We start from the raw sequence: 14,557 nt of genomic DNA, 5'->3' as shown, positions 1-14,557 counted from the left end.
ATATTTCCAAGTGAAAACATACTCTTGTCATTGTAACAGTATTTCATACAAATTAGAATATGCTTTATGTATCAGAATTTTAAAGTTTCTGTTTCTGTATTAAAATATCAATAGCCTTTTAGTAATAATGTGAAGAGGATATAATAATATAAATATCTGGCAATGAAATATACATATATATATAGCAAAATACATTTTTTAAGACATTTGTGAAAGATAATCATGTTGTTCATGAGAATAATATGAAGGAAATGAGTAATCAAAAGATAACAAGAAATGAGGTGATCTATAACAACACTTGAAACAGTGTAAATTTGGACTAAACTTATTTAAGCTTTTTAATTTTTGTTTAGATTCACAATTTTTATTTTGACCTAGAACATAGCCAAGTTTTAAATTCAGGTTTTTTGGAAAGTGGAGATTGTACAAAATAATCTTCAATAAATTAATTAAAATAATCAGGATAAAGAAGAAACTACAGTATCTTTGCTTCAGATACTTTTTTTAACTGCTCTGAATTTTGGAGTAGTTTGGAATAGTAACCCACAAATGTTTGGCTTCTTTTTTGCATTCTGGTTACTGATGAGAAAAATCTTGGATGCTGTCCATAATCATCACAAAAAACCATTGCAACAGTATTTTCAAAGTGGAAAACAATCTTTAGCATGAATCCAGTTCATATATACTGTACAGATGCAGCCATTCAAAATGCACGGTACAAACCCGCGGTACGGTAAACTACCCACAAGCCACCGCAGGGCACTGCGGTAAGTGATTGGCTGGCCAAAATGACCGACAGGGGCACTTGTGGTGCATTGGTTGGTAGTGAAAAGATTTGATCATTTAAACTCTTTACTGTGCACATTTTATTCCGCTTAGTATTGAATATTTATATGGAATTTTACCACTAATTTTAGTAGCTGAGCATAAAAAGAAGAGGAGCATAACGCATCTGAAGGTCATAAACGATATTAATTTAGGAACATAAACATTACTGTATGTACGTAAACTGTACTGTGTATGGCTGGTCTTGGTAGTTTAAAGAAAAAATACACACCAGTCTTCCATTTCTCCCTAAACATTTTAAGCATGAAAGTTTTATGAAACGGTACCCAAATATGCGATTGCTATATAGATTGAATTTTAATTAAAAAAAATATTTAACACGAAAATTAAGCTGTTTACATCTTCCGCCTGAGAACAGTCACCCGTTGCTGCCCAATGCAGAAACACAGCCACTAACTAGCAAAGAGAGGACATTAGCTAGCCAATATGATAAAGAAATAAATGATTATTTGGTTTATTTCCTTTGCACATTTATTTGAACATTTCCATCGATTGTACAAGCACTTGGAAACTGTCCAATCCCTAGTTCATCAGGCATTTTCTTTTACGTTGCGGGCATTCTCCTGGTCTGGCGCCGGTCTGTGTCTTCTAGGATATAATGCCAGCGATTTTTTGTTCAATTTGGGTTTCCAATAACGCTGCAGCAAACTCTTGTTTTTATGTCCACTATAACAGACAATCTCCTTTGCTTTTAACCAAGCATTTAATAATTTCCTAAAATGAAAATGATTTACTTTATTTCCCTCACGGGATCAATGAAAGTATCTATCATCTATCTACATAAACTATCGGACAGAATTCTGGGGTCTCCCTATACCAGAGATTATGGTAGGGCTTCAGAATGGTGATTGGCTGACACCATCTGACACCCCTCTGATTGGAGAAAAAAGATTTGCTGGTTTGCTAAACATACTGTACCAGGAAGAGGATTTCTTTCTATTTGAAACGTGTATTTTAAAAGTTTAATTAAGAGGTAAAAACCTTACAGCGTACACAGATTTCTAAAGTGATCAGGAGGAAGAAAAATCACCCGTGTTTCGTGCATAAAAAGTGGTTATTAACTATCGAAACCTGTTTTATTTATTTTATTTTTATTTAGATTAAGAGTTCCCGTCACCCCCATTCCCATTTAAATCACAAACCCATGTTTAATTAAATGTCTTTTAACATAAATCGTTATCTTTGTCTTATACATAATAATGTTCACCACTCTGTCCAGCAAATTAATAATAAACTTTATTTTATATAGCGTTTTAAACGAATAAGTAATTAGATTGCTCATAAACCTAATCACTTATTCTACATAAACACAGCATAATTGCTCTCTGAAAATGCTTTTTTTTTAATTTAGGCTCAGATTTCAACTATAGATCGTATTATTACTAACCATAATAACGACCAACCAACAAAAACAACCATATAAACATAATACCAACAAAAAACATAGATAACAACCACAATACAAAATCAAATATATCAAACCATTAAACTCTCTCTAACTCCTCCAATTATCATAACCCTGCCCCTTATACCTGTGAAACCGGTTTAATTCGTCACAGCCAGCACTCCCGCAGAGAGGGGGGTTGTACTTGCAGTGTATACAGTCGATGGGAAAGCCAGAGCCGACCACGTGTTATGCTCTTCGTTAATGTCTAAGCCGGAACACATCATTATATCTCATTTTGTATTTCTTAAAAAAAAAATCATTTGCCCAGCCTAACAGTATTGTTTTTATTGTTTTTAACCTGTAAAGCGCTTTGAGGAGCCACCTTTAAAGGCGCCATATACAATAAAGTTCATTATTATTAGTATTTTTAATTTGCTGGACAGAGAGGTGAACATTATTACACAGAAGACAAAGATAGCGATTTGCGTTGCATTGTGCATTGTTTATTGTGCTGCTGTAATACAGTTTTAAATAATTAAAACTCTAAACAGTATCAGCTTTATTTATGGGTTTTAAATAAAGGCGATTTAAACGCGATTCAAATCAATATAAATGTTAATATCGTAACACATAGGTGACTATTCATTGTTATTAAAATGACTTTTGTTTGGTGCGAGTGAAGTTTTATTTAATCTCTGAGCCATACTGATTCTTATGGAAGCCAGTTTCCTCCAGGGAGTAAAAAAAAAACACACTATGGTATTGTCTCCGATGCAGTGCAGTTAAAAACATATCTCTGATGCTGTTCCTAAATGAATATTGTTTATGACCATCAGATGCTTTATGCTCCTTTTCTTTTTTCCAGTGGATTGAACAGGGAGAGGCATTTCATGATGTACTTTTCACTGATGAAACAACAGTGGCTCTGGAACAGTTTTCAACCATGTCGTTTTATAAAAAGGGGAGATATGTGAACAAGCAAAACCCAAAACAAACATGTATGCCATACGGCATACGCATTACTGAAGCTAAAAGTTTAGCCTTTGTCACTAATGTAACCACTAAATAAAGACATATAGAAATCCCTACATTACAGACTGTATATGGCTGGTATTGGTAGTTTAAAGAAAAAATACACACCAGTATTCCACCTTCTCCCTAAACATTTTAAGCATCAGAGTCTTACATGTGGTTATTTCGGAAACGTTTGTTCGTGCTCGTTCTGACCATGTTACGGTTTACTGTTACTGACCATATTAAGTTTAAGTGCCTGTGGGCACTTTTCCTGTCCGTGGGGGGGTGGACCGTCTTTCATTAGAAGGTTAGTCTGTTCTACTCTGAGAATGTAGAGGGGGTGGAAAGTGCCCGCGGTCATTTAATTAGTATTAAAATTCGCACTGATTCCCTTGTGAAGATATGGACATAGGAATATTCGTGCATGGTCAAAAAATGGCATAAAAACGACAAAGTGAAGGCTGTGAAAACATTCACAATGTACTTTATACACAAAGCAAGTGTTCTCACAACTCTAGGAGGTTTCGTAAAAATGCTACAGAAAATGCACCGCCTACTGAGTGGAATGTTCTCATTTGTTCTCAAGTGTAAAAAGAGGTGATAATTCTTAATAATTCCGTGTCACGTTAACTAACCGCTTCAGTTTATTCCGCCAGACAGTACATGAATATAATTATATCGTTACTAATTTGTTTAGATACACAATTCCATATTATATTCCCTGTTAATCAAATTCTAAAAGTATGCATTTGTTAGATAACAAGCGAATTCACAGAAAAGGTTAAAAGGCCTTTTCACAAAGTATATAATCCTAATATGGTCAGAAGGAGCACGTAAAAACGTTTTCCAAATAACAACATGTAAGACTTTGATGCTTAAAATGTTAAGGGAGAAATGGAATACTGGTGTGTATTTTTTCTTTAAACTACAAAGACCAGCAATATACAGTACAGTTCACATACAGTAATATGTTTATGTTCCTAAATTAATATCATTTATGATCATGTGAAAGGCATGGTGAATCGGAGATTCTCAAGAATTACTTTGTATGATTGGAAACGAATGAGTGATCGGATAAACTAAATGCTGTGGTGTTACTTTTTGTCAATGAAAAAATAAACTCTTTTCGTTTACAAAGATGGTTACAAAGAATGTGGACCAGGGTAATACTTTGAGCTTACAGCTTGTCCAAGGTCATTCATTATTAATATTATTAGTAATATCTTTGGTAAAGACTTTGATACATAAAATATTCCTGCATAATTAAAATATTTTTGATAAAGGTGGTAGGTTGTGTACTTTTGTCCAACAGAACAATCTTGCTTTTATAAAATATACCGCCTTTTTAATGTTTAATGATTAACATGCTGTAATACACAGTTTAAATTTAAAAGTCTAAAGAGTATACAACTTAAATTCTTAATTGAATAAAGATTGTCCCTCAGCAGTGATCAGGATTCGAAAAGAGACGTTTTCTGGTGACAGCTCAAATGCTGTACAGGAGAGGTTAACCTTTATTAGCTCCACTTGGCGGTTTTACAAGGTGATTCCGGATACTATTAACATAATCGAATTTGCATACGGTATGATTCGGTATACTGCGACACGCCCACCGTGTTATACCGCAGCATACCCCGCTTGTTTTGAATGGCTGCATCTGTATATACAAAAATAAAACAACAATTACAACGAAATGATTCACTCATGTCATTTTCCGAACCGCTTTATACCATACGGTGTCGTGGAAAGCTGGCAAGCAACAAGCGTAGGGCAGGGTACACTCTGGATGGGGTGGCAGTCTATCAAAGGGCAAGTGCAAGGTAATTTTTTGGAGGCCACGGTTTAGGCCGAGGGGGGAAATTTGGCCCGGACATTTGAATAACTCCCTACTCTTATTGAGAAATGCCCGGGGATCTTGACCTGAGAGTCAGGACCTTGGATTAACATCTCATCTGAAAGACGGCGCCCACTACAGTATAGTGTCCCCGCCACTATACTGGGGCATAGGACCCACATAGACTGCACGGTGGGCTCCCCCCACTGGTCCAACTAACACCACTTCCAGCAGCAACCATAGCTTCCCAGGAGGTCTCCTATCCAGATACTGACCAGGCTCAACCCTGCTTAGCTTCAGTGGGTAGCCAGTTGAGAGCTGCAAGGTGATATAGATGATATAGATTATCTCACTTATGTGTCTTGCAAAAATTGATTCATAAAATAAATCCATGTAAGCATTCTGTACAGTATATGGAGGCATTCACTGGTTCTTATGAAGACTGTAACTGTTTTTGCTCAATCAGAAAAGGTTTAAGAAGCCTCAGGAGGTGGAAGAGATGTTAAACTAAGAAAGAAAGAGCCTGACCTGATTCCAAAGAAAGTAAATTCCAGCTTTACAATGTGATGTTATTTATCAGTAACTGAAGCCATCAGAAATTAGATTTCATTGTTCTGAGTTTAATTTGACAAATTTTGAAACAGAAAAAAAACAAGTTCAACTTTTGAAAGAAAAGGTTCTAAGAGTCAAATGAATACAGTTAGTTACACATTACCTTTTTATGAATAATACCCACTCCAAAACAAATTTTACATACAGATTGTATGTATTTTTCTGTGCAAAGTAGGTATGTAAAGTTCAGAGTTCTGCTCTCTGAAGAACATTTCCAAGTGTACAATTCACATAGTTCAGTATTGAAACAGTTGTATCTGATGTCCACTTATGGGGAGACTATGGGGAGTTGACTTTAAATTGATAATCTCCGGTATTCGTTATTCAGTTCACCCAAGAGTTAATTTTCTAATTAGTTGATTACAAATCTCAGATGATTAATTATTTTACTCTTTCAGTTTGCAAATATGATTTACATCAGTCATTAATTACCTTGAGCTTTTTTCAATACTTAATGTGTATTTAATTTGAATGTTTAACACACCCCATATTGATTTCTTTTCGAAAGTTTGACCTAATTTACTACAATATTGGGAACTAGAGGATATGTTTAAAAGTCCTTTCTAGTTTTTTTGCTGTGCACTGCTTACTGTATTAATTGAATTATTTCTCTATTGTGCCTCTCAGCTTTATTCTTTCAGGAATGTTCAAGTTGATTCTAGTATAAATTCTAAAATAATAACTAATTCTTTAAATTATCTTGATTAGTGATACTAAGATTAATGACAACAATATATTAGTTATATTCTGAATATGAGGGACTGAGTCTAAAGCCTTACATATTATTAGAGATGAGACAACAATGTGTGTAACACAACTCTAGGGATTCGCCATGTACACAGAAAGCCTAAGGGCAATCTTTTGCTTTGGGACCACCAATGTTAAACTCTAGGTGGTAAAATAAACTCAGATTTAGCAATTTAATACCATTTGGATAAGAAGTTACTAAGAAAGCATAATCACAGAAACACATATGATAATATATGATACTGCCGTAATAATTTGCAAAGTAAACATTAAGAAAAATATAAATGAGGAGAACCATACTATACTAACAGAAATATATGTGGTAGCACAGAGTATAAAGCATTGTGTGAGATTATACACTATGTGTATCGTGAGATTATATGTGTAGTAAATACAAAACTGTAGTTGTCCTTTAATTACTCAGTGTGTAACCTAGTGCACTTCTCCAGCCTGTGTGTTCTTGATCAGAAACAAAAGTGTTCCAAGTCTCTGGTTTCACCTGGACCACAACTAGACATTAGGGAAAATAAAAATCTCTTTTTCTGATGAGGTTCTGTAAATTCCACCAGCTGGTTAAAATTCAGCTGATCTGTGATATGTAATAGTTGTAATTATTAAGTATTAATGATTTCCCTTGTACATTCAGGTTTAAGTCCTTTTTCTATCCAATTACAAAGAATGAACTGGAGACCTGCTTCCAGTACTCAGTGCAAAATAAGAATTGCCAGATAAATTTATTTTTAGTGATTGGTGGTATCACACTTAGCCCTACTGCCTCACAGCTCTAGGTTCCTGGATTCGGTTTTATCTAGGGGAGTGGAGTTTGTCTGTTTTCATTATGTTTGTTTGTTTTTCTCCTATTGCTATGGCTTCCTTTCACAGTCCAAAAGCTATCCTGTCCATGATAAATGGCATCCCCAACCCCCTCATCTACAGTATGCATGTGTGTGCCCTGAAATGGATTGGTGTTGTGTGGTCTTGCTTTGCAACCTGTACCTGCCAGATTAGACTGGTTCTCCATAGCTTTCTAAAGGTAATGCAAATGGAATGCATGAATGGATTGATACCTGCAGATCACATCTGAATTTAGGGGAGAAGAGGAATTTGTGTGTTCATCTCAGTAAAGCATAAAGCACAACAGGTAATGCACAAAAATGCACACTGGAAGATGTGAACAACTACTGCCAGAGTTCCTTGAAAAGAGCTGGAGGCAAGAACATGCAGGATGAATGATAGTCTACTTTTATCTCTGCAGGACTTGCATGGCTTCTCTGGGTGAGAAACTTCAGGTTATCTTTTAGAATATCTTGTTTTGTTTCCATTTGATCTTCGAAAATAGAAGAGGGTAGTACGGATATGATATACTCATCCTTTTGCCATCCAGTGATTCCTGTCTTCTTCTAAAATACATATACATAAAATACATATATATATATTAAATACATTTAAAAAACACACTAAATTCAGTGATACAACATAAATCAGAAAATTATATTTGACAATCATATTGCTAAACAATGCTGATTAGTTGTTGAAAATTTTCATTGTCATCTATAATACACAATTTCAATTAATTATTTACACTAAATTGAAGTCGTCACTTATATTTCCAAGGTCACATGATCAAGCTAAATAAAGGATGCTACAAATACCATGAATTGGTGAGTCATTCTCTATAACAAATGGAGGACAATAATTGTTTTGAACAGGGATGTCAGTGATGCATTGTCTTGTGTTCTCAATGTATTGTTGGCAGAGACATTTAAACATTGAATTTATAAGGCATTTCAATCAAATATGCAGCCAAATTTAATTTATAGAGAAACTCTATATATACAGTACTGATGGAAAAAAGAAATGCAACATTTTCTGGAATGAGAATACTATAGTTATAGCTTATGTACTTTCACAAAACGTTGTCAATTAGTTTTAAGCCCGCTGACCAGCAATGCAGGTTGTGCAGTGAGGCATTGCAACTTGCCAATCACACCAAAGCTCGTTAGGTGCGCTTTTACCCAACGAGGTCCAGATGGACCAATGCCTGATCAGGTCACATTTAAAAAGGCCTTAATTCAAAGCTTAGGTCACTGCAAGAAAAAGGCCACACTTAGTCAGTTTTCTGTGCATTGCATAATCCATTGAATGTCACCAGAAGCAAGGGAGAGGGCATTGGCATGCTGCAGGCAGGCATGTTATGTGACACCATTGCCAGACACTATGGAGTAATCCCAGTCCTGTGTCCAGACTGCAAAGAAAGTTTCAGCAGACCGGCAGGACAGATGGCCGTCCAAGATCCGGTCACCCTTGAGTGACCACAACAGAGCAGGACCGACACATCAGACTGGTCCATCTGAGAGATCGTTTCAGATCTGCCACCCGTACTGCTGCTGAATATGCCGGCAGACACAAGGCCCACATAAGTGACAGGACAGTGAAGCTCCATGCCGCTGGCCTTAGAGCAAGGTGACCTGTCAGAGGCCCTCTGCTCACACCTCCTAGATGTCACACCCGACTGGCTTGGGCCAGACTAAGGCTGTGATGGACATGTTATCGGTGGTATCAGGTCCTCTTCATGGATGAGTCGCTCTTCACCCTGTTCTATGCACATGGGAGGGCCAGCGTGTGGAGGAGGAGGTGTTGTGTTTCTTTTTTCCATCAGTATATGTACTTTTAGGGTGTATTTATCTGTGTTGGTCATTTAAACTTTACATTTATATGGATGAATATGAAATAATGGACTGCATATACAGATCCTTTAGTTAATTATGTTAACATTTTGATAGTTTCAAGATATGCATGGAATTAATATAGTGATTATGATGTAATGGTACCAAAATATAAATACCTGTTGAATGAAAATGGAGCATTAACCCTATTACTAGTACAATACATTTAGCTTTGTTGATATCTTGCAGAAAGTGTCAGTTTTACTGAATGAGAGCTCATACAGGTTTAGTGAGGATTGCAAGTAACATAATGTTGCCTTTGATATTTCCTTATGACAATATCAGATGTGGTCTAGCCTGTACCTACTGTACCTGTTGTGAAATTCTTCTAGCATTCATAAGTCCCATAAGGTATCCAGTTGCCATTAAACAGTGATGTTTAGTCAGCTCTTTTGCACTTTCATTGTAGTTGAGCATCTGTCTGCTTCAGAGCTGTATTAATTTCTTGGTACAGTTTTGAAATATGTATTGGGAATAGTGTAGGACAAATTCTGAATTGATGCTCTATCTAAGTGATGACCACCACCAACAATAACAAGAATAATAATAATGAAGTGCCATTCTGTCTGCAGTCATACTGCAGTGTTGGTAGAGTATAGTATACAGCAGCATATTAAAGTGTCAGAAAGGGAAGTTAGCATAATCAAAGGTGAATGATAGTTCAAAATGTCAGACTAACAATAAAGATGAATGAGGAAAGGCATCTGTTAATTCTGCAGTGCAGAAAGTGAAAACAAAATCGAGTAGAATAAGTGGCATTTAGAGATTGGTCTTTAGCTCATATACAACATATTTTTTTGTACTTTTTAAGGCCATGAAATCTGTTGTGTTGAACAAGCTGACTTGGAATCTTGTTTTCATCTAACATGTATAATAGTCTCTGCATATATTTTGCAGATGCTGCAATATTTTGTCTCATGCATTTTATGTAAAGGGTTGTTAAAGATCAGAACTGTAAAGACAGGAGTAGCACCTCTAAAATGAAAAAGGGTGATTGCATAATCGTGGATATTGACTCTTTCACATTCTGCATTCTTGTTTTTCATCATCATAATTTATTAGATATCATGGTTACTTTCAAAATGGGTTTGTATTTGTACTCTGTTAAGTTTAAGATTGTGTTGATATTTTACAGAATTTGTGAAATATTTAATTTCTAACTTCTCATCTTAAATATTTTATTGTCTCTAGATGTGATTTCCATGGTGTTTTCAATGGCACAAAAACAAATATGAAGACTCAAAATAAGATGCGTGCAGACATTAGATACAGTACAAATTGTATTCTTTATAATTGTATAATTATATGTTTTTAAATGTGTTGGGTTGTGCACTGCAAAGAGAAAATGGTTGGTGTGTGCTATAGTAGTGGTGGTACTGTGGAGCCAGGAGCTTGGGGATCTTAGGTGGTGTCTGCTACACCAATGAGGACACTGTAGAACCAAGACACCGACCGAGGTTGGTGTGTGCCTGCTATGGCAGTTGAGACAAAACAATGCAGGAGCTCTGAGGTCTTTGTTAGTTGTTATGTGTGATGCAGCCAGGTGGTGCAGGGTGGAGGCACCAGTGGCTGCAAGCAAGTTGGAGGCAGCCTGGATTAACACAAGGAGTGCCTGAGGCTGCTAAAGCAATCTAGTTACAGTACATTCCGGAGCTAAGGCTCCAAATAGAATCAACCATGGACCTGGGTGCTCAAATTAATATACTATGGAGCTAAGGACTGCAATTAAAGTTGCTGCTAAGGTGGCAGAATATAATTTGGAGCTGAGGGCCCTGAACAAAAGCACTGCTAAGGCGGGAAGTGTATACATTGAGTAGCCCAGGGCTCTACTCTAATTCCTTAGACTCAGTAATTTCCAGTAAGGTAAGGAAGGAAGTAGAGTGGTACTGACGAAACGGAGACCAGTGCTACTAACCATAAGGGATGTAGGTGTGAGACAGCGAAGTGAAGGGCCAAGCATGTGACAGTGACAAGATAGTCTGTAAGTGGAGCTGGTGCATGGGATACTATGACTGGAAACCTGTGCTTTCAGATCACCTGGCACTCGTGAGGATGACAGTCTGAAATCCCAGGGATAAAATCCCTTGCTTTGTGGGTGCGCACACAGAGCAAACTAAGATCATTCACATATGGTGAACCCTAAATATATATTCAAATCGTACACCTGTATGCTTTGTTTTTACAATGAAATATAACACTGATGTAGCCACATGCATTTAGTCAACTTGCGTGTTTCTAATAAGCACCTGTTTTGTTTCTCACTGGCAAAATGGTTTCTCCCACAAACCTTTAAGTCCCAAACTATGGCATGGCTTAGTAGTGCCGATCCCAGGGCTGTGCATGTGTGGTTCACTATGTAAGAAGATACCATTGTGTGGGGGTAGTATTTTGATACAAAAACAATTATGAACATTAATTGATTAATTGTATTTTGTTTTCTGTCAAAAATATATGAATTGCTAATTGTATTTTTGTTGGAGAAATGGGTGAATCAGGATTATGATAATTATTTTGTATAATTCTTTATTTTGCTTTACAATGGAACCTTCTAGAAGGAGTAGCTTTAGCTAGAAAAGGGGTTCCTCTGAAAAGGAGGGGGGCAACGTAGGAGGAAGCTTGTGTAGTAGTGTTTAGTAGGCGTTGCCTACTGCAAGTGTTTTTTTTAGTGTGTGGACTTTGGAAAAACAGCTCCTCACAATAAATACCTTTGTACTTCTATGCAATTGTGACTGTGACATCATTATTGCTCCACTCTATCTGCACTTCCAAAGTATTCAATGAAGAAACTGTGACAGATGCTGAGCCTGTGATACAGTAAGTGAAGGCCTCAATGTGTATCGACATCAGACATGTCCCCAGAGGGATTCATTAAAAGCCAAGGGAGGTGTAGCTTGGGAGGAACAGTTTTTGGGCCTGGGTAACCATGAGCGAAGGGCTAAGAGATCCTCAGTCTAGCTATTGCTCAAAAGTAACGTGACAAAAACAATAACCAAAGGGTGCTAGGTGAATAAGACCAGAAGCCTCAAATCTAGTTTAATAACTTGTAAGTGGGGGGGAGGGGGATATACAGTACTATTCTAGAGGATAGTACGTGAAAATGGGAAATAACTCAAATAGTTGAATAAAAAAAATGTATTTGCTTGGCGATCTGAGGTGGGTGTGGTGATGTCACAGACCTACTTGGAGTTCTAACATGTATTGCCACCCTACACAGCATCACACTATGTTTCCACACAATGTCTCTATAGACATACAGCACTGAAGGAGAATACAGCTGGAATGCCTGCTATACTTTAGTTGATAGAAATATTTGAATCTCTCTAAATGATTGCATTATTTTGAATAAATTGGATAAAAATCGAATGAAATCCTTAAAGGAAAGCTTTTATAAAAAGTACATTTTTATTAAGAGTAAATCAGAATATGCAAAAGGCTCCAAAAAGAAGTGATTCAAATTATCTTATTCCTTTTGTCACTAGTAACTAATTGATCCAAGCATTTCATTCAGTTGTTTCTTGAAGGAAGCCAAGCTATTTTCAACATTCAACAACTTGTGTGGAAAGTGTTTCCCGTACACCCTCTGGCTTCTCTTTCACTGTTGATCCCAAATATGTCTTCTCTTAACCCACTATGCTCAAAGCCATAAATTCAGTTCTTGTACCCTGTCAGTGTATGATCTTCCTTAACACCCCAGCAATATAACTGCTCACTCTGCTCTGATTCAGGTGCCTGTTTTCAGAGCAGTAATACATTTGTTGTATGATGGTGACCAAAAATGTTCACAGTATTCTAAATGAGATTTTAGAAATGCATTACACAAAATTAACATAACATGGCAGGTGTTGTGTAAAGGAAATTAGTCAAAACAATCAGTTGTGCAAGATGCATACTCTCTGTCAGCTCTATTACAGTTGCTGAATCATGTACATTCTATCATATAGTTCTAAAAAAACAATCTAAAAAGAAAACTGTATCTCTCCTTTTCTAGTAGAAAAAACAAAATCCAATATTTTTGCTTTCAGATTTCTCCAATGCACTTGCCAGTAGTCCCATTAAGATCATGTTTGTATTGTCCAAAAGTTATATAATTAGAAAAAGAAATCAAATTTTGTTTAGTTTTTTCTTGTCGGCTTCCTTTGTAGTTCTTTTGTACAGTAGGTATGGCTGCAAGTCACAGAGTCTTATGGGTCGACCAGGGCAGTTCACTCACTAAAGCCTTAAATAGGTAACCTTGCTTCTCACAAGAGATGCCAGTTCTATAATAACCTCATGAACATGCATTTATCCTTTGGATGTAGAGTGTCTCTCAACTTGATGGCTTAGATAAAGTTTGTGACACCTGGCAAAGTAAACTTTTCTAGCTTCAAAGCAGAGAGGATGTTGCTAAGATGTGGGGGGTCCCATCATCAAAAATGATTGTAAGGTTTAGCTTGGTATACCTACTGTAGGTAATTAAGTCGTGGATTAATGATTGTCAATGAACAGTACAGAAACACACAATATAAAATCACATTAAGACAGCAGCAAGAAGAAGGTGAAGAGGACAAGAATATAGAGAAGAGAGGAGTTAGAACTTGAAGCTTGCTTCAGGCAAGCCTCGCTACTTCATGATCATCCAAACAAAACCTGATTGGAGCTAAGTATTTGAACCTTGCTAGAGAGAACTTGCTATTCTTTGTTTTTAGGGAGCTTGGGTTTCCTGGGTGAAAGATACCTCGGTTAGAGATGTCATTCCTGCTTAGGGTAAATTTTTAGAATAGGGAGATAGGCTCCCATTTTATTTTTTATTTTTTTGTGACATCCAGGGTGCAGAGAGAGATTTAACTGCAGGTTGTATCACATTTATTTAGAAAGGCAGCTTATGTTTTATTTGGTCTCTGTAGGCATTAGGAGTCTAATATTCTGGAGAAATTGCTTACAAGTCAGGGGTTATGAATATATATTTTAGTTATTGACTAAACTGCTTGGTTAATTCCCGATTTTCAGCATTTGTGTAACCCCCATTTGTAACAATATTATCTATTTACTTTTTGTTTGTTTTTTTGCTGAATGCGTTAATCAATTGCTACTGCAAAGTGTTGTGATTGCATACTGTGATGTCATAAAATGTGAAAATTGTGAAAATGTTTTGACTTTAAATCCAAGTTTCTCTACTAACACTCCTGGATATTGTGCTCCAGAAAGTCTTACAGTAGCAATACAAAGAGCAGGATGAATGCAGTATCTATACAGTTACATGAAACATGAAATGTAATCCATATAGTGATATTAATATTATATTAATTGATATTAACATTCCAAATTTGCATGTGTATACAATAATATTATAAATTAATTGCCAAGCCTACCATTAAAATATGTATTAATTGTAATAATTAAAATGAGGAATGT

At 36.3% G+C, this 14,557-nt stretch overlaps 1 protein-coding gene across 5 annotated transcripts in view; it reads left to right on the top strand.

Annotated features, from left to right (window-relative positions):
- Window positions 1-14,557, top strand: part of pcdh9 (protocadherin 9) — a 364,723-nt gene that overhangs the window by 99,350 nt on the left and 250,816 nt on the right. The window lies entirely within an intron of this gene.

Source organism: Lepisosteus platostomus, chromosome 2 (assembly GCF_059453375.1).
Source record: "Lepisosteus platostomus isolate fLepPlt1 chromosome 2, fLepPlt1.hap1, whole genome shotgun sequence".
NCBI classification, from domain to species: Eukaryota; Metazoa; Chordata; class Actinopteri; order Semionotiformes; family Lepisosteidae; genus Lepisosteus; species Lepisosteus platostomus.
Note: the sequence above shows the minus strand (reverse complement) of the source record. Positions and strands in the feature narration are given on the sequence as shown.